The 22,936-nt window shown below is 33.7% G+C and overlaps 1 pseudogene; it reads right to left on the bottom strand.

Moving 5' to 3' along the window:
- Positions 1-5,395: 5,395 nt before the first annotated feature.
- On the bottom strand, positions 5,396-22,105 carry LOC127546435 (carbonic anhydrase 1-like; annotated as a pseudogene).
- Between the last annotated feature and the right edge of the window lie 831 nt (positions 22,106-22,936).

The following is a 22,936-nucleotide window of genomic DNA, read 5'->3' as shown; positions in this document are numbered from 1 at the left end:
CCACATTATTGAGATCACAAATACATTTGAGATACAAAGGAAAGAGCTCCTAACAATTTGAATGGTGCAAAGGTATAATTCACTATGTAATTGGTTCCTTATCACTGGGAATATTTAAGTAGAGGCTGGATAAATACTTATTAGGAATATTATAGAAAAAAGATTCCTAATCAAGGGTTTGTCAACTTGTTTGAAAAAAATATTATAACTATTTCATTATAATGTATTTCCTTTGTAATGCTATATATGTTATTTTATACATTTATCATTTTTATACATTTATACTTCTACTCTTGAGAAGTGCTTCATAGACTCTACCAGACTGCCTAAATACTCCATTTAGGTGATAAATTCCTGTTCTAGACAGAATTCTTATTTAGGAACAATTGGACTAGAAGACTGCATTCTCTTTCAACTTTAGGATTTTATAAAATCATGAATATCTTGAAATGTTGAAGAAGTGATATTTAACAAGAAAACTTACATGACTTCTTAAAGTCAAAAGTTGGAAATTTGAGGATTATGTATCATGTGTCTGCTTATGTGGTTGACTAGAATTCTTTCAATATGTCAGTGGATTCAAGATATCCTCAATATAGGTATTCATTCCATCAGAGTAGATTGTGATCTATCCATACCTTTTTATTCTTCTTCACATTCTTCCAAAAGTCCTACCCAGCATACCTAAGGTCTTCCAGATCTTTTAACAATTGGGTCCTAGCATCTTTCATGAGTCAAAATTCTCCTAAAGAACTTTAAGTCATAAGATTTTCCTTATTTTTCCTCTACATTCTGCATATCTAAGATAACATAATCATTTCCTCACATATCTAAGATGGCATAAGCACTTCCCTTCATTTTTATATTAGCAAACAATTCTTCTCAGTGGTAATAATTTAGGAGTCAGACTGTCTAATGCTAGAAGATCAATCCAACTCCTCTTCCCATCACACATTTCTTGGATGATAACTTTTATTCTACCTTTTTGTTCATGCCCATCCTTTCTTTCTCCAAATAACACTTTGGGTTATTGATCAGAATTTTGGTCCTTTGTAGGCTCTGCAATCTCATAAATAACAACTAGATATCATAACAGTAATAATATTGTTATTCATAGCATTAAAGAACTGGTTGACATCTCAGAGGCCATCTAATCCAGTGTTAAAAGAGACAGGTTTTGGTGTTTGGGAACACTTTGGGAATCACCAGGAATACTTCAGAATTATCACAAATACCATACTATTCACTCTCTTCGTCTTGTTTAGGTTCAGACACAAGTTACCATTAATCCATAATATTTGATCTAAATGTGTATCCTAATAAATTAATTCAATGTCCTGTCCATATAACTGTTTGTCATAATCTGGGAAATACATACTTAATTTTTCTTATGTGTATTGTTAGGTCTGTCTTTGAGTAGCTAAGGATATTATTGAAGAGTACCTGCTGTAATTCTTCCTTATAAATATCAAAATTAAAATCTACAATAACCTCTCCTAGATTTTTGAGTGCTCTTCTTACTAACAATGTTTTGTCTCTGTTGTTTTGCTCTAATAGAATTTAAGCTTCTTGAGAGCAGGCACTATTTGTTTTGTCTCTTTTTTTCTTAATGCCTAATATGTTTTGAGTTATATCTGGCTGTGATCCCATATAGGGTTTTCTTGAAAGAGATGCTGGAGTAATTTGCCATTGCCTTCAACAGTTTATTTTAAGGTGAATCTTCTTGACTCCAAGATCAACATTCTATCCACTGTACCACCTAGCTGTCCCAGTGACTATAGTAGGTGCTTAATAAATGCTTGCTTACATGACTTGAAATTAATCTGTTCCATGGGCTTGCTGCTTCTAATACAAAGACCACTTCAAATATCACTAGGCCCAATATCTTCTCAGAATGTCAATTTCACATCTCTTTTTGGTGTGGATAACTTTAAAACTTTGAACTCAACATTTCCTAAATGGAACTGATAACTTTCTCCCCTCCTCCAAAATCTTCTGTTTCTGCTGTTGGCACTGTTATACTCACACTCATATAGACTCAACACCTTGGAGTCATCTTTGTTCTTCTTTCTCTCAGCCAATCAATCAATTCCAAGTTTCATTGATCCTATCTTTCCAAATTTTGCTGCTTTGCCATTAATAATATCTAATATTTATATAGCACTTTAAGGCTTGCAAAATGTTTTACACACACATACTAACTCATTTGTTCCTTACAACAATCTTGTGAAATATTATTGTTTCCCCTAAGATGGTTCATTATACTCAAAGGTTAAGTGACTTGCCCAGGATCACACAGTTAGTGATTGTCTAAGGCAGGATTTGAACTCAGATCTTTCTGACACTGAATCTTGTACTTGGTTTACTGCATTACCTAGATGCTTAATCTAATTCAGGACTTCATTAACTCTTGATTAGCTTGTTGTAATATAATCACTCATTTCTCTCTATCCCCACTCCACAGAATATGCTTATAACCAACAAAATATGGATAAGTAAAACAAGAACACTATACATTGACCATTTCTGACATCACATGTACTATTTTATCCAAATAGTCTACTATCTTTGTAGAGAAAGGAGAAAATTATATCATTTTATCATCAATCCTCGGTAGTCAAGATTATCTAACCCTTTCTTCACCTAGTGCCAAAATAATCCAAGATAGCTTTGACCATGTCACCCTTTTGGTGATATCCAATTTAGTGACTGCCTAGTGTTTCTAGGATAAACTCAACACCTTTAAAGAAAAAAAATAATTTTATGTAATTTTGTTCCCACTCTTCTTTCTAGTTTAATTTCATATTGCCTCCCTGGGCAACTAGCTGTTCCCTAAACTCAAAATACTTATTGCATTTACACTGTAAATGCTTATGAATGGAACCTACTCCATGATCATTCTTATGTTCAGAATCATTCTTTTCCTTTAAGTTTTGGTTCAAATGCCACTTCTCTGAGCTGGTTTTTTTCACCAATTCCATATCATTTCTTCAAAGACTTTATCTGCATTAATCCTTCATCTCATCACAATCATACATATACATATATATATATATATATAATCTTTTTCTCTCCCCCAGTAGAATGAAAGCTCCTTAAAGACTAGGATTTCCACCCCCACTTTTTTTTAATATGTTCCCAGGATCTAGCACAATCCTGGAATGTATTAAGTTCTAAATAATTCCTTGTTAAATTGAACTGAACCTCATAGAATATAAATTAAAAATAGAATTCTAGTTATTTAATATACTGTCTCTTGTTCTTTTTGAAGAGAATTAGTTTAATATTTATTTTGATTATGGTTAAAAGAATTCAGAAGCATGTTGATTCCATTATTGAACAGCATTTGTTTGTGAACTTTCAAAGCATGTATTATAATTAGGAGTTGTTTCAAAACTTTCAGAACTTAGCCAGGAATTCATAGTGCTTCACAGGCCTTTAGAAGACACAAAACAAATTTTGGCAGGCTTATATTGTTGACTACAAATAAATTGGCCTGGATAAGATGTGCTCCCAAATTCTAAAACCATTACAAATTATGTGTTCTCAGAATTTAGGACTATTATACTCAAAGGGGACAAAACTAAGTCAGAAAAAATTATAATTTTTGACAAAATAATCATTTGTCCATTGAAAATGATAGAGTGGCCTGAGAATATGAATTTCTTTTCATTAAAAAAAATGAACTTGGCATTATATTCAGAGAAGGAAATATAACGAACTATCTGGAATTTCTTCTTTATTTTAGGAAACTCATACTACAGAGCTTCTTCTTGTTGTGGAGATGATTCTGGGTTGTAAAAAGTTATGCCAGACAAAAGCTCTGGAAAGTGCTACAAAGCCAGAATGACTTCAGGGATGGTCCTTTGACAAACTATGTCACATCTCAAAGGACCAACTTAGCTGAATGTTGAGTAGCTTATTAACAGAAGGTTGATTGCTAGATTGCTTAGTAAATAATTAATTATAATTAACTATTTTTTGGTAACATCAACCCATGGAATGTCCATAGCCAATTTTTGAATATCCCATAACAACCTATTTTCTAGTCTAGGTTTGTGAATATATAAATTATACTTCTTTCCAATAAATATATCACTCTAAAAATGAATTGTTTTTCATAATTTTGAATTGTTAGTGTACTCTTCTTCTGATTAACTTATTTTGATTTTGAATTGATTTTATATATGTTTCTACATTGTATCCTATGATAGCACATAAACTACTTGATTGTAGCAACTGTTTCCATTTTGTTTTCACAATTCCAGCACCTAACTCATAGCTTTCAAATTATTTAGTAAATAATGCCAATTTCCAGTAAAACAGTAATCATTTTAAAAGATTAATTGTGAGCAATATTATTATTGGTTTTTAATAATATTGGTGATTCTGTCCCTTTGTATGAGAAAACACTGCTACTGATACATCATTAGCAGAACATATGCTGTGAATTTTTACTTCAGTATTGGTGATGGAATTACATGGTCAATTCGCACTCTTGCCCAATTCTTTTTTATCCTCAGTCCACACTAGGGAAATAGCTAGTCATAGTTAGGGATTCAGGAATAAAGAAAGTAACTAATCCATGAAGGGAATAATAATAGAATAATTAATATTTTGCATTTATGTAGTACTTTAAGTACTTTGTAAGTGTTGTCTCATTTCATCTTCACCACAAATCTGTGGGGTAAATGCAATTATTATCTCTATCAAGAAATTAAGGCTAAAATTATTGAGAATCAATGGTTTCCCCCCAAAAAATTGAATTTCCTTTTTTTATTGCTTCAGATATATCTCCCAACTTTTCTCCATTATCTTAACCAAACTATAGATCAGTCAAGAAATCCCATGAGATGCCACCCTATTAAATTCCTGTTATTTGTTAGAGTCTTACTCATTACATCCATCCTGCTTCCCCAGAACAGTTGTTTTTCCCCTCATAAATTAGAACAAGCACTATTCAGTTTTTGATAGAAATTTCATCTTAATATTTCTTAAAGAAGATGTAAATATAAATGTTTACAGCATGTAGAATAAGTTGAATTCTCTATTCTTAAATATAGAAATCAAACTTGCTTCTCTACTCCTTTTTCTTTATTAAAAAATTTTTAATTAACAAGCATTTATTTTCGCTCCCTTGTCTTTCATTTCCCTCTCTTAAAATAAAAACAAAACTTTTTTTAAAACAAATATATATAGTCAAACAAAACAAATTTCCACGTTGGTCTTGTTCAAAAATGTATGTCTCATCCTTTATCTTGAATCTATCACCTTTATTTCAGGAGATGAAGAGCATGCTTAGGATTGGTAATTTCATTGATGAGAGTTCTTAAGTCTTCAAAAGTTATTTGTCTTCTAGACTAGAAAATAATGTTCACTGTAATTAATAACCAATTCATTGGAATAAGGCTCTCACTACTCTTCCTCTCAATATTTGAGATAATCTGTGGTTGCATAGTATGGGACAATTTTTTTCATCTTTAAAATTTGACAGAAGACTTTAGAACTGAGCCAGCTAGGAGGAAAAAATTGATTTTATTTTGAGTTCTGAAATCTGTTAAAGGCAATCCAATACTCACTATACCCAATGGAATTAATGCAATTCTCTTTTCAAAAATGACTTCACAATAAGAAGTAGATTCTTTTCACTAATGCAAAGAGGAGGGGAGATAGCTTCAAATGTCAACTCTTCATTTTGTGAAAGGTATGATAAATTCATTTGTGGAGTTAAAGAGAAAAAAATTTGATTGGGAAAACCAAAGCATGTGTTTAGAAAACCTAATTTTCTAATGATTTACTCCCTCAAAAAAATTGGGTCATAAATTTTATTGTCTTTAGGAATGTACTGAACTATCCTCCATAGTGGCTTTTCCAGACTTATTATTCAAAAGTTGCTTCAACAAAATTTAATAGATTAAAGAATAGGTTGGAAACATGTTTTTAAATTTTAATCAATTCAGGGATGCCAAATGAACCTTGAATTTTAGTTTTTTTGACAAGGATCTGAGAGCAAATAAATATTTTGACCTTTCAAATCATGAACTTTTTAACAGTAAAAAAAACAAATCTTGATAACTGTTAGGTAATAGTTCAGAACCACAGTCTGAACTAAGGGATCTAACTGCATGTTTGCCTAGTAGAATTTCCAGATACATGTCTCTTCTTTGTAGCCCAGAAAAACATTAAAATAGGTGGAAATTCCTTTAAGAAAGAAAGCAGGGCTCTTTGTCAAGAGTAAATACAAGGAACAATATTTTAATGAATTTTTAACAAGACCCACAACAAAAATAAACTATTGTGCATTTTTTAAAAGGGGGCTAACATTTCTAAAAACCCAACTGAAATTCTATTTCTCTCATTAATTAATGTTACCTCCCACTACCCATTGAGTAATACTCTACCTATTCTGAACTAATACTGACTGGATCCGTAAGGAGAATCCAGATTATACTCTCATGAAGAAGAGGATGAGTCATGGAGCCAAAGTAGGTCCAGTAATCCAAGGATTGAAGCAGCAGATAAAATGGGTCAAAATTAGCAATTTTGCCCTGAACTCGCATGCCCTGAAATAAATGTTATGATATAAAATGTTTTGAATAATTATAGGTTCATGATCATCTATAGACATGACCTTATTTCTTCTGATGATTTAACCAGTCTTTGAAACATTTTAAGATAGTACAATGGAGAAAATGAGCAAATAAGTTTTAATAAAAGCTAGCATTTAAAAAATCTCTTTAACCTTTCCAAAGGCTTTTATAAATATTAATTCATTTTATTCGTACTGTGGAATTACGTGCTGTTACTATTACCTCCATTTTACAGATAAAGCAATTGGGACAGAAGACGTTAAGGGAATTGCTGAGGGTTACACAGCTAATTTCTGAGGCTGGATTTGAATTCTGTTTTAGAGCATTGGACTTGGAAATAAGAGGAATCATTTTCATGAGTTCAAATTTGGCCTCAGATATTTTAATAATTATATGGCCCTGGATAAGTCACTTAACTTGTTTGCCTCAGTTCCTCACCTGTAAAATTAACTAAGGAAGGAAATCTTTGTCAAGAAAACCCCCAAAGTCTAAAGAAATGTTGGACATGACTGAAATGACCCAACAACAACAATTTCCTGCATCTAGGGTCAGCATTTTAGCAACTGTTACCACCAAACTGCTTCAGATTATCTCACCAGACATAATTATCAGTGATAGAGGATAAAATGACAAATTCTACTCTGAAGTTTTGACCTCTAGGTTTTCTTCTCTTTTGAATAAGGCTAAAAAGAGGCAAGTACTAAACGTATTTCTATGTTGGAATAAAGATTTCTTCTTAAAAATATATATAACATGCCTATAGATGTAGATGTAATTTTTTTGCATTATGAATATATGTATTTTGTATATAGAACTGATACCAGATCATATTGGAGCTAAAAAGTCATTGACAAATAATTATTTTGATTAGTTTTTTCTCTAAACCTATGATTTCATTTCAGCTAACAGATGAGGATAGCTTGTTTCAATAGTCAATTCTTTATTAGTATTAAAAATGCTTCTTGAATACTTATCCTTTTGTGCTATTAGAGAAAAATAAATGTCTTTGCTTATGAAATGAAAGTTTATCACATTTTAAATAGGATAAACTTTGCAAGGTGAATTTACATATCTAAGTTATGAATTCTTTCATAGGTACCTTTCTACAAGATAACTATAAAATTTGACTCCAGAATTGTCCAAAAAGTAGTTGACATATAGGACACTAAATCAAATACTATTAAAAATAAAGTCAATATAAACTTTTCATTCAAAATATTAAATGAATAGAAATTAAGCATTTTTCTCTGTTCTATCAGAGGGCATTTTGTAATAAAATGGTGTATGTGGGAGTACATTTTCTATTTTTAAGTATATGAAAAAAATGTAGTAACATTTTATTTAAAGTATACTAAAGGGCAGCTAGGTAGCACAGTGGATAGGGCACCAGCCCTGAAGAAAGGAGGACCTGAGTTCAAATCTGATCTCAGACACTTTATACTTCCTAGTTGTGTGATCCTGGGCAAGTCACTAGTCACAACCTCAATTGCCTCAGGAAAAAAAAAGTATATTAAATTTACGAAGAGATATTTTCAGTCCAAATAAGAACCTATTATGTGTAATGTAATATATATATATATGTGTGTGTGTGTGTATACATATATATATATATATAATGAAAACTCAAGGAATAATAATAAGATGAAAATCCTTCTTAGTTCTGGTCTTTTCTATGTTTTCTATTAACCTTTTATGTCTACAGTGGTCAAATAGATACAATTTCTATTTGTTTCAAGAACTTCTTGGTATATTAAGTTGACCAGTATCTGATTTTATATCTCCTAAATCAATTGGAGTAAAATTTTTTAAAAATGCTTTATTAATATATTATCCTTAGAGGAATTTTGAGATTAAGTCTGAAACAGAAATTAAATAACCCCTGAATCTTCTTCAAGCAATTTGTATAAGAAAGCTTGGGAGGACAAAGGTGAAGAGAGGAAGATTCTTCTCCTCTTTCCTTCCTGACAGAATCCTCCTCCACAATCCTCTCTTTAGAGGGAGAAGCCAAATGAAACAAAGCCAATAGAAAAACCAAATACAAAGCATTCTGAGATATTTCATCTACTTTGAATTAGGAATGAAATTAAAACTCTCAGAACAACTAAATACTGTTGGTCTCTTGTTCCATTCTATCTCAAACTCTAATCTGGACAAAAGAAACATTTGCATAGTTTTCTTACTTACCTTCATAAAAACACCAACAATTGCCAAGCCATTGAATTTCTGAGCTGCTTCACAGAAGCTGGCATATTTTCAGAATTCCAGTGAATTAAGTGTAACTTAAAAGAAATTTTTTTTAAGTTGTGGCTTATTCTTTACCTCTATATGCAGATAACAGTTACTAGTAACCAAAGCACATTTTCACTTGGCAGTCCAGAGAAAGATGCCCTGGCATAGACTAAGAGTTCTTAACTTTTTAGAAAATAATTTATATCTATATTTAAACATAATTGATTTCCTTTGTAGAAGTGTGTATTTTATTTTATGCATTTAAAAATATTATTTTGAGAAGGCTTCCATGGGCTTCACTAGCCTGCCAAAGGGATCTTTGAAACATAAAAAAGTTAATACCTGATCTAGAAAGAAGAAACTGAAGTGAGGGCAATCATGTTGAAAATTTAGCCAGAAAGCAGAAATGAGCCAGATTCTTACTGTTAGATAACTGAATTAATATTCTGTGGCAGAATTAAATAAAATGAAAATCCTCAGCTTTGAAAGTGCTTTTCTTTTCATTCCTATGCTGTAGTTACTTTTAAAAAAATGACATCTTGTTTCCTCTAGCACTCTTGGGGATGAAGAACTCAGTAGGGCTTTTATTCATTCATGGCACACTGGCTGACTGATTTTTATATCAGTAGCTAAAGTTGTTTTCTCTCTCTTATTCAAACCCTTTATATTATCATAAATTGTGAGCTGGAAAAAATAAAAATAGCTGGCATTTATATAGCATTTTAGGGTTTGCAAAGAATTTTACAAATAACTCATTTAATCCATACAATATAAAGTTGATACTGTTATTATGCTTATTTCATCAATGAGGAAAGTGAGGCAGAAAGAGTTTAAATGAGTTCTTTAGGGTCACAGCTAACAAGTATTTGAGGCTAGATTTTAATTCAGATCTTTTTGATTCTAGATTCAATCCTCTCTCCAACATCTCACCTGGCTCCCTACAAAGTAAGCACTTGGAGTTGATTCAGAGTTGACTGTCATTTTACCAAACAGGTAAATATGGCTTCTTATGTAGTTCACATAAGTAATATACTCTAAATAAGATTATATAATTTTAATGGATTTTTCTTTCCTTTCTCTTACCTAGATTATTCTTTAACTTCTATATTATACGACTTTCTTTTTATAATATTATAAAGATCATGTTATGGTTCACAACAAAGCAGGGAACTTGGCCAAATTTTACTTTCAGATGCTTTCTTTAAGAAATAAAATAGATTCAAATCAAAGACAGATACTGTTAGAAGAAAAGTTAAATTTTTGTAGAAAATTATTCAGTTAAATGATTTTTAATCATTAATTAAATGATTTTAGGAATGACAAGGAAGCAATCTAATATTAGGTGATGTGATTCCTTAAAATTCTGAGAATTTCTTAAGTAAGATATTACTAATGGAAAAAATAATTCAATTTCTCCTACCTTTTTTGATTGCTTACTGTTTTTCTAGAATATTCAGAAATATCTAGAGAAAATACTATATTTTAAAAATTATTCAATTGTATAATTTTAAAAGTACTTTATTTTTACAATACATATAAAAATAGTTTTCAACATTCATCTTTGAAAAATCTTCCAAATATTTTGTATTCCAAATTTTTCTCCCTCTTTCCCTTCTCTCCCCTCCCCAAGACAGCAAGCAATCCAATATAGGTTAAACATGTATAATTCTTCTAAACATACTTCCATATTCTTCATCATGCACAAGAAATATCAGCTCAAAAGGAAAAAAAGAGATAGAATAAAAAGCAAACAACAACAACAACAAAAATTTTTGAACCACATTCAGATAAGACCAAGAAATAATTCTCTATCTGGATGTAGATGACATTTACCACCCCAAGTCTGTTGGATTGTCTTGGATCATCTCACTGGTGAAAAGAGCCAAACCATCACAGTTGATCATCACAATCTTGTTCTGTGTACTTCTGCTCACTTCACTTAGCACAACTGAATAATTTTCTATCTTTGATAAAAAGTTTCATCTATATTGTTGGAGATGGTGCCCCATCATTGAAATCATGGTTGCTTCATCCATTTGTTCATTCATTTGAATTTCATGGCCGAATTTGAATTCCAATCTTTCTAATTGTAAATGCAATACACTACCCCCTCTGCCAACTGGCTTCCACCACTCACCTTACATTTCAACCATAGTGACCTATATTCTCTATTTTCATACACAACTGATATGATCTCCCATTCCTACAATGCTCTCTTCTAAACTTCACTTCTTGGAATTCCTGGTTTTCTTAGAAGACTCAGCTCAAATGTTTCTCTCTGCAGTAGAACTTTCTTAGTTCCCCAGCTGCTAATGTGTTTTTCCTTAAGAATACCTTATATCTCCTTTTTATGCTTTCTGAAAATACCAGTATATGTACATGCAGTCTCCCTCACTGTCTTTGTATCTCAAGCACTTAGTCGAGTATTTATCAAATAGTAGATGGTAAATTAATATTGGTGGTTGATTGATCTGAAAAATATTTTGGCTCATTTGCTTGATTATCCTTGTCCTCAGAATTTACAGTGAAGAAATGACCTATGCTGACAATATCTTTGGCTGTTGCTGGGTTGTAGGAGATACTAATGGATTTCAGAGAAGTGTCATATTTAACCTCTTTGGCTTTAATGTTAATAGGAGACTGTTTCCATTAGCAATGGGGTAGAATTTGCTCCAGTGCTCAGATCCTAGAAAGATAAAATATATACACATATACAAAAATATGCAAATCTTCATTTGATTCTTGATATATAGTTTGTTTTTTTAATAAACTATATTACTTCAAAATTTTTCTCTAATACTTGCATTAAACTTATATTAAATATCTTGTTATATACAATATTTTAAAAGTGACATTTCATGCCAGTAAATGAAAATCTAGCATCAGAGAATGTTTTTTTTTGTATTGTTTCACACTAAAATGCTTGTTAACTTTACAAAGATGAATAATATATATTTCATGAAAGCAAAAGGCAGGTAAATTTGTAGTACCATCATGATGGTTCCACTATCACTGATAATAATAGTACCAATAGAACTGACCACTATTAAATGGTAGAACTGTCATTATTAAAAAAAATATTCTTTTACCTATCGGCTTCTATAACTCTTAACTCATTCCTTTGTAGTTTCAGATACCTGTCCTGAATGCCCAAAAGATCCTCTGTTTCTCTTGTGGAAGGGTAGAATAATGCTCACCGTTTTCTCCCTCATATAAACAGTTCAGACTTGTCATGTCCTTCTGTTTTCTTCTTCTATTGACAGAGCTGTGATTGATGTGACTAATAGTGTTAGATACAAATTCTCTCTTATGTTTATTTTATACTTCTACCTGTGGTTTTTATAATGCTTTCCATTTTACTGTGTCCCAATATTTTATAATTGGAAGGGAAGAGGAGAGAGGTCAGACAACGCAACTGCCTCTCAGTTGGAAAGGTCAGAGAACAGCAACTGCCTCTCAGCCTCCTTATATCATTATCATCCTTTTGCATGAAGAAATCCATTCTACAGGTCTGAGTTAGACTTCCAGCAGTGACTGGCAGGTGGCTCCTGTATCATAAGAGAAAAATTGTCAAATTTTTTGTATTAAACAGGAAAAATGGAAAAGAAATAAAATGTTTTAAAAAACACACCGACCCACAAAATTCAAGTGATTTTAAGGTATTCTGCTTTCCCTATAGTGATTATAATAGATAATAAAGAAATCTTAACCAAAGAAAAATCCCAACTTAACCTTTACCCCTGTTACATCTTATGACATAACTTTTATTACCCTCTATAATTCTGTTGTTTTTCATTCACTTTTCAGTTGTGCCTGACTCTTCATACCCTCATTAGAGGCTTTTCTGGGCAAAAATACTGGATTGGTTTGCCATTTCTTTCTCCAGCTCATATGACAGGTGAGGAAATCAAGGGAAACAAGGTGAAATTATTTGTTCAGGGTCAGCTAATAAATGTCTAATGCCAGATTTGAACTTGGATTTTCCTGACTCCAGATCTGGCTCATGATCCATTGTGCTATCTAGCTATCCCTACAATTATTTAGTATATCTCAATTACAAGATTTGACTTTAAAACATTCACTAATAATAGCTAATATATACTACTTCAAGATTTACAAGGCACTTTATCTAAATGATCTCATTTGATTCTTACAAGAACCCTGTGCCTATTATTACCTCCATTTTGCAGATGAAGAAACTGACTCTCAGGTTAATCGACTTTCCATAAAGTCTTTTTTAATTATAGAGGTGTGTTAGACTCCAAATCCAACTTTTATTGTACCATAGAACAGAAGAGGAGAGGCAGAAGCCCTTACTGGGGCAATTTATAGACCAAAGGGGTAGAAGGTACCCCTCCCAAAGTGTTGGTTTGTCCCTACATCACTGGGGATAGAGAATTCAGAAATAAGTTGATATTGCTATTACCAAAGATGCCACAAGTCATCAAAGCCTCCAACCAAGAGTAATTGCAGAGCAGGAGATCCAGAGACAGACCAAAAATCAAATCCTTCTCTGATTCTTATTGGCAAATGTCCCTGAACAAATCATGTAATAGCTCACAAGCTTAGTTTCTTCATCTGTAAAATGAGAAAGTTAAATTAAATGACTTTTAAGGTCACTCCCAACTTTATATCTATGATCTTATATTATGATCTTTAAGGTTCTTTAAGCTCCAATATTTTACATGTATACACACACACACACACACACACACACACACATATATATTAAATTGCAAAGTAAAATCAAAAGTTCATTAAGTCAATCTGTTAGGATATGGAAAGAAATAGTCATTCTATTTATTATTCCCATTAATGTTATCATCCTCATCATAACCATCATGCATTTACATGTCTACTATGTGCCAGAAAACCCATCAGGGAACTTGCATTCTGTTTAATAGATAAAACACATCAAGGCCCAGGATGGCCCAGGAAAGGAATAAACTCAGTTTTATATAGGACCTTTAAGTTTAAAAAGAACATTCCTCAAAACAACCTTAGGTAGCTTATGCATTATTATTTCCATTTTGTAGATGATATTTCATTCATGTGATTTGACTATTTTAATAATAGAGCTAGAATCCAAATCAAAGCACTAGTAAATACCTTTTCATTGAATAGGCTAGTGTTACACCTGTCAAATTGGCTAAGATGACAGGAAAAGATAATGATAAATGTTGGAGGGGATGTGGGAAAACTGGGACACTGATGCATTGTTGGTGGAGTTGTGAACAGATCCAACTATTCTGGAGAGTAATTTGGAACTATGCTCAAAAAGTTATCAAACTGTGTATTCCCTTTGATCCAGCAGTGTTTCTACTGGGCTTATATCCCAAAGAGATACTAAAAAAGGGAAAGGGACCTGAATGTGCCAAAATATTTGTGGCAGCCCTTTTCATAGTGGCTAGAAACTGGAAATTGAAGGGATGCCCACCAATTGGAGAATGGTTGGGTAAATTGTGATATATGAATGTTATGAAATATTATTGTTCTGTAAGAAATGACCAGCAGGATGAATACAGAGAGGCTTGGAAAGACTTACATGAACTGATGCTAAGTGAAATGAGCAGAACCAGGAGATAATTATACACTTCAACAACAATATATATGAGGATCAATTATGATGGAAGTGGCTCTCTTCAACAATGAGAGGATCCAAATCACTTCCAATTGATCTGTAATGTATCTACACCCAGTGAAAGAACATTGGGAAATGAGTATGAACCACAACATAGTATTTCACTTTTTTGGTTATTCTTTGCTTGCTTTTTTTTCTTCCCAGGTTATTATTAACTTCTTTCTAAGTCTAATTTTTCTTGTGTAGCAAGACAACTGTATAAATATATTGTATTTAACATATACTTTAACATATTTAACATGTATGGGACTACCTACCATCTAGGGGAGGGGGTAAAGGAAAGTAGGGGAAAACTTGGAACAGAAAGCAAGGGTCAATGTTGAAAAATTACCATACATATGTTTTGTCAATAAAAAGCTATAATTAAAAAAAAGAATAGGCTAGTGTTACCCAACTATATCATGGCAACTAGACACATGGCAATATAAGATCAAGACATTTATCAGGAAGACCTTATGCACATGGATGAACTTCTTATAGAGACTTATGAGAATGAATCGATGGATCGTGACCTACACAATTAGAATATTAGCCAACAGTTCCAATGAAGAATCAAGCATCCAAGTTTTATAAAATTGATTTGAGCAACTTTTATCTGCTTCATTTTGTCATCTATAAAATGGGTACAATAATTACATGTTTCTTCCAGGATTGTCATGAGGATTAAATGTAATTATTATTTGTAAAGTGTTTTATAAATGCTAATTATTATTATCATCATCATCATCCATTATCCAATTCTGTGCTTCTCTTTTAATGTTCATACATTTTTCAAGTAGAAAAAATTCCAACTAACCAAATAAACTATTATAATAACTCATTACCCTGATTATTTTATATAAACAGTCTCTATTGGAGATATTGATAAGTTGTTTAGGATTTTGTCATTTTTTAAGAAGTTAAATCATAAGCAAATATTAGCTAGAATTACTAGTTGGGAAGACTTTATTATCATTATCATTCTTTATACTTGAAGTTGAAAGCCATTTATCTAAAAATGTCTCCTATAGAATGACTGACTGTTCTTGGGAAATTATTTATGCCTGTTTTTGTCTTGGATTAATTATTTTTAAAGTGAGGGAAATACATTTTGTAACTTTTCTCAGATAATTTTTGAGGCTTAATGAGACGACAGAACCTTTCACAAGCAGATGCACAGTGTTCAGCAGAATCTTTTGTCCATAAATTTTTAAAAAATTGTTTTTATTTTGCCTCTAGGGAAGTGATGCTGATGTTAAAAAGTAAGATAAGCAAAATGATGGTATGTGTACTGAGATTCAAATAATTGCCTAATAGATCCTAACATGAAAGTAAGTCCCAAATGTACAGACAAACTCTCTTTAGCAAGGGAGGTGAAGGTCACTTATGGCCAAACCCAAACCCTAGGTTTCCTCCCTCAGTTTCCCGTTATCTTTCTAAACTAATTGATTCTTAGGTCATCTTGACCTACTCAAGAAATCATTTTAACTGCCTCCCCTGATTTGTCTTATGAGGTCTCAGGTTCATCTTTAAAAATTAGAAACTGAAAAGAATTTACAAGATGATATAGTCTTTTTTAAAACATTGAATGCTTTTCCTTCACATGCCTTAAAAATTGAGCATAGCACCAATTATATTGTAAGCTATCAAAAATCCTTGCAAAATTGATTGGTTAACTAAGTGACTTTAGATGCTTGTTTTTTCACTCTCTTGAGTGTATTCCTGAGCTAGAAAAGATGTTGGCATTTTCTTTTTTGATCTGTGAAACACTTTACTCCAGTGGGCCAGCTACCAAAACATGGTAGGGTGCACTTCCTTTTGGGTCAAATCCACTATCTGTAGTCAATGATTAAATCAAAGGATGTACAATATTTGATTTTTTTATAACCTTACCATTAAATATTCTTTTTTAGTAATGGGAAGATCCATTTCTGTACAAAGGAGATTGTCATTTTAATTCCCTCTTGAGTGATTCTTGTCCTATAAGGCTTACAAAAGAACTATATCTAGTACAGTATTTGAAGCAACTATCTGTAGAATGACTCATTGTTTAAGTCCAGGTTCATGGGAAAAGCAAAGTTTCCAAGCTCTGTTTTAAAGACATTGAGGTGGCATGGATGACCCATGTGCCATTTGCTTTAAAATGGTCTCTGAATATTCTTCACAACTGTCAGGAATTTTTGTGTGACTCCATTTTTTTGAATCATATGCAGGTACAATAAGATGAAGAGTTATTAAGAATAAAAATTCAATCCCCAAATGATAAAATTTTAACTGTTTGTTATATTTAGAACTATCTCTACATATAAAGACTACCTACTCCAGGCCCCTCATCTTCCATTTGAGGAAACTAAAGCCCAAACATATTAAATGGTTTATCTAAGGGTATATATATTTTAAAATCAGAGTTAGAAGTCAAACTCAGGTCCTCTAACTACAAACACAGTATCCCTGCATCTACATCTTCCACCTTGAGACATACTGCAGCTGCAGATTCCATTTGGAGCTCAGAAGAGAGACTGGCAGTGGAAATACAAATTTAGAAGCCATCTGTATAAGGGTCATAACTGAAGTGATTGGAGATTAAATGAGGTTACCAAAGAAGAATTTGCAAAAAGAGAACAGAGCGCTAAGAACAGAATGTTGAGTACTTTAAGGGATCAAGAACAGGGTGAGGAGCTAGCAGATTAGAAAGGAGAAAAGAAGTTAAAAGTTATATGTAAACCAGGAGAATGAGATGTCTCTGAAGCCAGGGGAGGAAACATTATTTGGAAGCATGTGTGATTAGCAGTATCAAGTTGTATAAGGGGGTCAAGGTAGAAGATAACTGGGGAAAAACAAAAGGTCATTGGACTTGGCAACAAGGAAGTCATTGGTGACTTTTGAAAAAATAATTTAGGTAAAATAGCAGGGCTAAAACTCAGATTGCAAAGAAGACTTAATGGAAATCAGGAGACTTGGGGCAAGAGGTGGGAGAACTCTCAACATTGTGAGGAGCAGAAAAATGGATAATTTCAGAAATTTTTTCTTCTCCAGGCTATATATACCTATTTTCTTCAAACAACTCTCATATGGCATCATGCTGAAACGGAAGCAAGGAAAGGAAAAGACACAGAGAAAGAGGGGCAGAGAAAGAGGGAAAAGGAGAGACAGAGACAGAGACAGACAAAAACAGAGACAGAGTCAGAGAGACAGAGAGAGGGGAGAAGGATTTGCCAGAGCAAATTGTCACTAGCATGGAAAGGTAGGATTATATGGATAAATGTCCTGGAATCTCTACTCTTTCTTGAGGAATAAATATTCCTTTTTTTACGGTGACTGGAGGAAACAAGCACAAGTGAGTGATGATGTTGAACAATTTTGAAGACTAGAAGACAAAGGTGAAGGAGTTTCCATTCAAAGTTCTCCATTTCAGTGAAACAGAAGACTAGATCATCTATGATAACTAAGAAAGTGTAAAGATAATGTTGGACAGTTGAGGAGAGAAGAAAAGAAGTGGAATAATAACTGAGTAATGAGATAAGGAATCAATAAAAGCAGAATGGAGGATTTTCTGAGGAGCAAAATCAAAGCTGAGGTCATATACCATTAAGATGTGGCCTAACTTTAGATTTATTTTTAATGGGAAGGAAAGAAGACAGGCTCAAATAGTTGAGGAAGCAATTATGTATACAGTGGTTCAAGGTATTTTCAAGATAACAACTACAATACTCATAGTATAGAAAGTACCTTCCCTAATATAGAATAAAAATTGCTCTGTAATGGATAGTTTTAAAGAATTGTATAGGACCTTGAAAGTTTAAGTGAATTGCCCAGTTTCACATTAATTAAAATTGAGGTCTTCTGTTCACTATATAGGGATCACACGCCATATCCTAATCATAGTTTCCCAAATTGCTGCATTGCTATATTCAATATTGTACTCAAGGAACAGGAAGTGGAGCTGTATATATTACTCTTCCTTGCCTTCCATTTCCATTCCAACTTTTCCCCCTGCAGAGCAGTGCCACATATAAGCTAAATAATTAGAATTGAGACTATTAATATAGATGTTTTAACAAAAAACAATATAATGTATAAATAAACTGTTTTGTGGAACTTTGAAGATCTCTGATCTTTTGATAAACTTTCCATTTTTGTTTTTGAATTAGTAGTGGCTTTCAGTAAAGAAGATTACTCATGTAAATATCTAAATAGATTCTTGGCTCCCTTTCTCCTTTCTTGATCCACTGGAGGGACCAAAATAATTTGTTACTTTTCAAATTTGGTAATTTTAAAAAATTCCTTATAATTTGGTTTTATTACAGATCTAATTGTTAGTTTTACAGAGATGTGTGAGGAATACTTAGATTTATAACTTGAAAAATTCCTATATGATTTAGTTCAATTGAAACTCTAGACAAATGGTAAAAAGGCATAACTGAATTTATGGCTAGTCACATCTACATTTCCAATTTGGTGCATTTTTATAAACCTATATTAGTGAATCTTGTAGTGGAACTCTTACAAGCATATTATGTATTGACTGATTTTTCTACTCCTAACCCCTTCCTGGACTTGTTTGTTAACTGATAAAATTTCAGATAACTAAGCAATATCCTGAGGAATATAAATACCAATAATAATAGCTGGTATTTATATAGTACTTTTAGGTATACCTTTGATCCTGACAACTCTGTGAGTTGTGCTATTATCACAACTATTCCAGAGGAAAGGAAACTGTGCACTTGAGTTTCTCAGCAGTCCTGTGATGTACATACCAAAGTGTTATAATCCTATTTTCCAGAGGAGAAGACTGAGGCAGAGTGGTTAAATGAGTAAGATGTAGAATCTGAACCCAAGTTTTAGCTTCTCTGCCTTGGTCATGTTTTTTGTTTGTTTGTTTTCATTATTTTTTATTTTTTTATTACATTACTTTGTCCTGTCTGGACTAGTTTACTAAGAAATAAAGCCAGTTACTAAGAAATAAAGCCAGGATAGCAGCTGCCTCTTCAGCAGTAATTCCAAGTCAAGACCTAGAGAATCCAATATCTCCTGAAGGGCCTCGGAGAATAGGGAGGACCTGTAGGTTGTAAATAGCTCAGAATAGTAAAACAAGTCTCTCAGGAAGACTGACTGGAATAGGTGTGGCGACTATGGGGTTGTGATTTGATCTGGGAGGATGGATTCCTGGTGATGTGATTTAGCTAGGGGTTGTTACAATATGATCTTTTGTTGTTCTCCCAGCCTCTGTGGGAGTTCTCTGAGGACCTCCTGCAGAGAAAGGTTGCTAGGGATTTAACTGAGCTGCTCCTCAGGCTGGCACCAGCTGTTGTAGTTCTCTCCCTCTCTTTTTATTGAACTTGTATCTGTAGGCTCCTTGTCTCTTCCTTCTGATGCTAAGCTTATGTGTGCAGAGTAAGAGAGGGTTGATGAGGATGAATACAAGGCTTTTTGTTAAGGCCTTCTCTCTTCTTCCAAAGGGAAGCAACAACTTAGTTACATGGGAACTGTGGGTACCACTAGTGCATTGTGAAGTTGACATTTATTATGGAAGATTTTGTTTATTTGTTTGTTTGTTTTGTTTTTAAAGAAAATATTTCACTTTTAGAAATCACAGGCTACAAAAAAGTCTAAATATTCTTTCTCCTTAAGAATGGGGAGTAGGGGTGAGTGTCAAGAAAAAACAGATAAATCTTATGCTAGCAGACAGATACACTGAAGCTGAAGATTGGGAAAGTATGTTATGATATCTTTTACTGTCTGATAATTAACAGCAATTTTCTGGCACAAAATATATTCTTTTTGAAAGAGGCAAAGCATGACACCCACTCTGTAAAAATCCCAGTGTAATAGAAAGACCAGCTTTAATAGATATGACCTTTCAGTGCCTCTGCACCTGGCATTGCTGTAAAGTAATCCTAGAACACCCATTTTACAATTTGGATGCAGTTGAGACTGACAGGGCAACTGGTCTGCCCAAAAGCAGTGTATTCATATTCATATTCTAGTACTTTTCTCCTATCCTTTCATTTGGAAATATCAGCTCTTTAGCCCTTCAAGGTGTAGAGCCTGCTGGGGGAGGACTAAACCCTCTTTGCAAGCTGATTTAAAGCTTTTGCTAAGATTAGGAATAGTGACTAGTTGTCATACCAAGTGTGTTTTTAATACCCATATTCTCAAAGGAATCTGTATTTTTACTGAAGTGAATGAGCTTTCCAGGGAAGCAGATGGCACCTTTCATGCTGATCTATTCTGTGAGGCTCTCATATGGGACCTCCCATAAGTTCACCCTACATGGTTCACCCAAAATGCTGCCAATTTTTTTCACTTTCTCTTAATATCACAAGAATACCAGTAACATTGCAAGTTTTATGCACAAGATAGTTCTCATTCTAGTTCCTTCCCCAGTCCATTGTTTTTTTTCGATCACAATTCCTTCAATGACTCCTTTTGCTCCTTTCTTTTGTTGCAGTCTGCTCATACCACAGTCATGGGTTGGACCTGACTTACCAGTCCCTTGATAGTTTATGTTCCATATCGGAATAAAATAATACAATCACTCATCATTCAATGTTAACAAAAGAAGCTTTGCTTGGTCATAGCAGAAGAATATAAAACAAGATCGTACATTGACAACACTCTGGGTTTGATTCAGCTAAACTAAGCTCCCTAGCCTTTGAATTGAACTTCATAGTCAGGCAGCAAAGTATCAGTCTGGAAGTCCTTGTTAGGTGACCCTGAGCCAATCAAGTCTTAAGGATGGTTTCATTACCTTTTAAGGAAAAAAACTAGCCTGATTTGCATAGATGAGGGTTGGAACATTGGACTATTTCTCCTACCCCAGCTCCTAGCTTGCTTCTCCATTTCCCTTTGGGTGATATTAATTTTGAATCTTTGGAAGACTACAAGATTTGATTATTTGTGGCCATGCAATAACGTGGATAGAATGTTGCTGTTATATAGTCAAAGCTCAGTTACTAAGTTACTATTTGAAAACACAAAACACCGAGTGTAACTCAGTAAAATGAATTCAACTTAATCACGCAATCATAATATGTACAAAGGAATAAGTAAATGGTAGTAAGATCATCTGTTTCTGCCTAGTCTCTGACTGAAGGCTAATTAGGTCCCTTCGAGTCATGAGAAAACCTTAGCAGTATCTGCTTGCCTCCCTCGTATGCTACACTGTCTTAAGAAATTGATGAGCTGGTGTCCAAAAAGCACTGCTGAAGGTGAAGCTGAGCTTAGGTCTTTTGCATAGATATAAAATAGTTCTTGACAGGTGGGGCAATTCTAGGGCAGCGTTGGAACTCTCACCTGCTCCAGGAAAAAGCCTGGGTAGTTATAGAGAAACTCAGAGATTCTTTCCAGGCTGCCTCTGTCTTCCTGGGATTTTATCTGTCATGCCATAGGAAACTCTTTATCGTGGAAGCTCATTCTATCACAGTCTACTTGTTACATTTTACTCTGTGACCTTTCCCTCTGATAGGCTGTTTTCACTCAGAACCTGCATTTTAAAGCGGAAACCCATGGCAAGCATGTCCTTGTTCCTCTGTAAGGGTGTACTCAGGAAGACTAGTACCTCTGGTGTGAAGCTGCTGAGCTCTTTAGAAGACTGTTTTCCACCTCCAGTGTACACCTGATCCACCTAACACTTACCTGTGGCTCCAAGAAGGTACAACATGTGGGCAGCTAGATGGCGAAGTGGATAAAGCACCAGCCCTAAAGTCAGGAGGACTCGAATTCAAATCCGACTCAGATACTTAATAATTACTAGCTGTGTGAGCCTAGAGTCACTTAACGCCAATAACCTCAGCAATAAATAAATAAATGAATGAAATAAAAGGACAATTTAAAAGAAGCTACAGTGGCTATGCTCTTTGGGGCTAAACTAGGTTGAGAATAAGCAAAGGGTTTCAAACTTCATGGTAAGAGGAGTGTCTCCCCCAAGTATGTAAAGACTTCCTCTGGTGGAATGGGCAGATGAGCACAATTTGTTCCAACAGTCCTCTGTAAGTTGTGCATTTTGCCTGATAGAAGATTTTCTCTACCAGGGATGTGTTTTCCAATAAAAGATCCTTGAGGACAGAAACTATCTTTCTTTCTGCCCCAGCTTGTATGGCCAATACTTATCACAATGTCTGCCATGGGGCAGACAATTACAAACGTGTTGACTTTATGCAATCCCACTCCTATGACCACACTTTGAGCTGATCATGATTTAAGAGACTCTTGGTGTGATGACCACGTATTTAAAATCAGCCGGAGTCAGGAATTCAGCTTAAGGGAAAAATCTTCAATCTTTATTGAAGCGAAGAGGTGAACAAGGATTGCGATAGCAATATGGGCAAGAAAGATTGCAATAACAATATGGGCAGCTGTGACAGGAAGCCATTTAGCAGAGGGGGATTAGAGATGAAAGGCCATCGCAATGGCAATGCCAGCAGTTGTGTCAAGACGCCAGCCAGCAGTCTCTCCTTCTGCTTCCCTTCCCACTTCCTTGCCTCCACCCACT

The sequence above is a fragment of the Antechinus flavipes genome, chromosome 1 (assembly GCF_016432865.1).
Source record: "Antechinus flavipes isolate AdamAnt ecotype Samford, QLD, Australia chromosome 1, AdamAnt_v2, whole genome shotgun sequence".
Classification (NCBI taxonomy): domain Eukaryota; kingdom Metazoa; phylum Chordata; class Mammalia; order Dasyuromorphia; family Dasyuridae; genus Antechinus; species Antechinus flavipes.
Note: the sequence above shows the minus strand (reverse complement) of the source record. Positions and strands in the feature narration are given on the sequence as shown.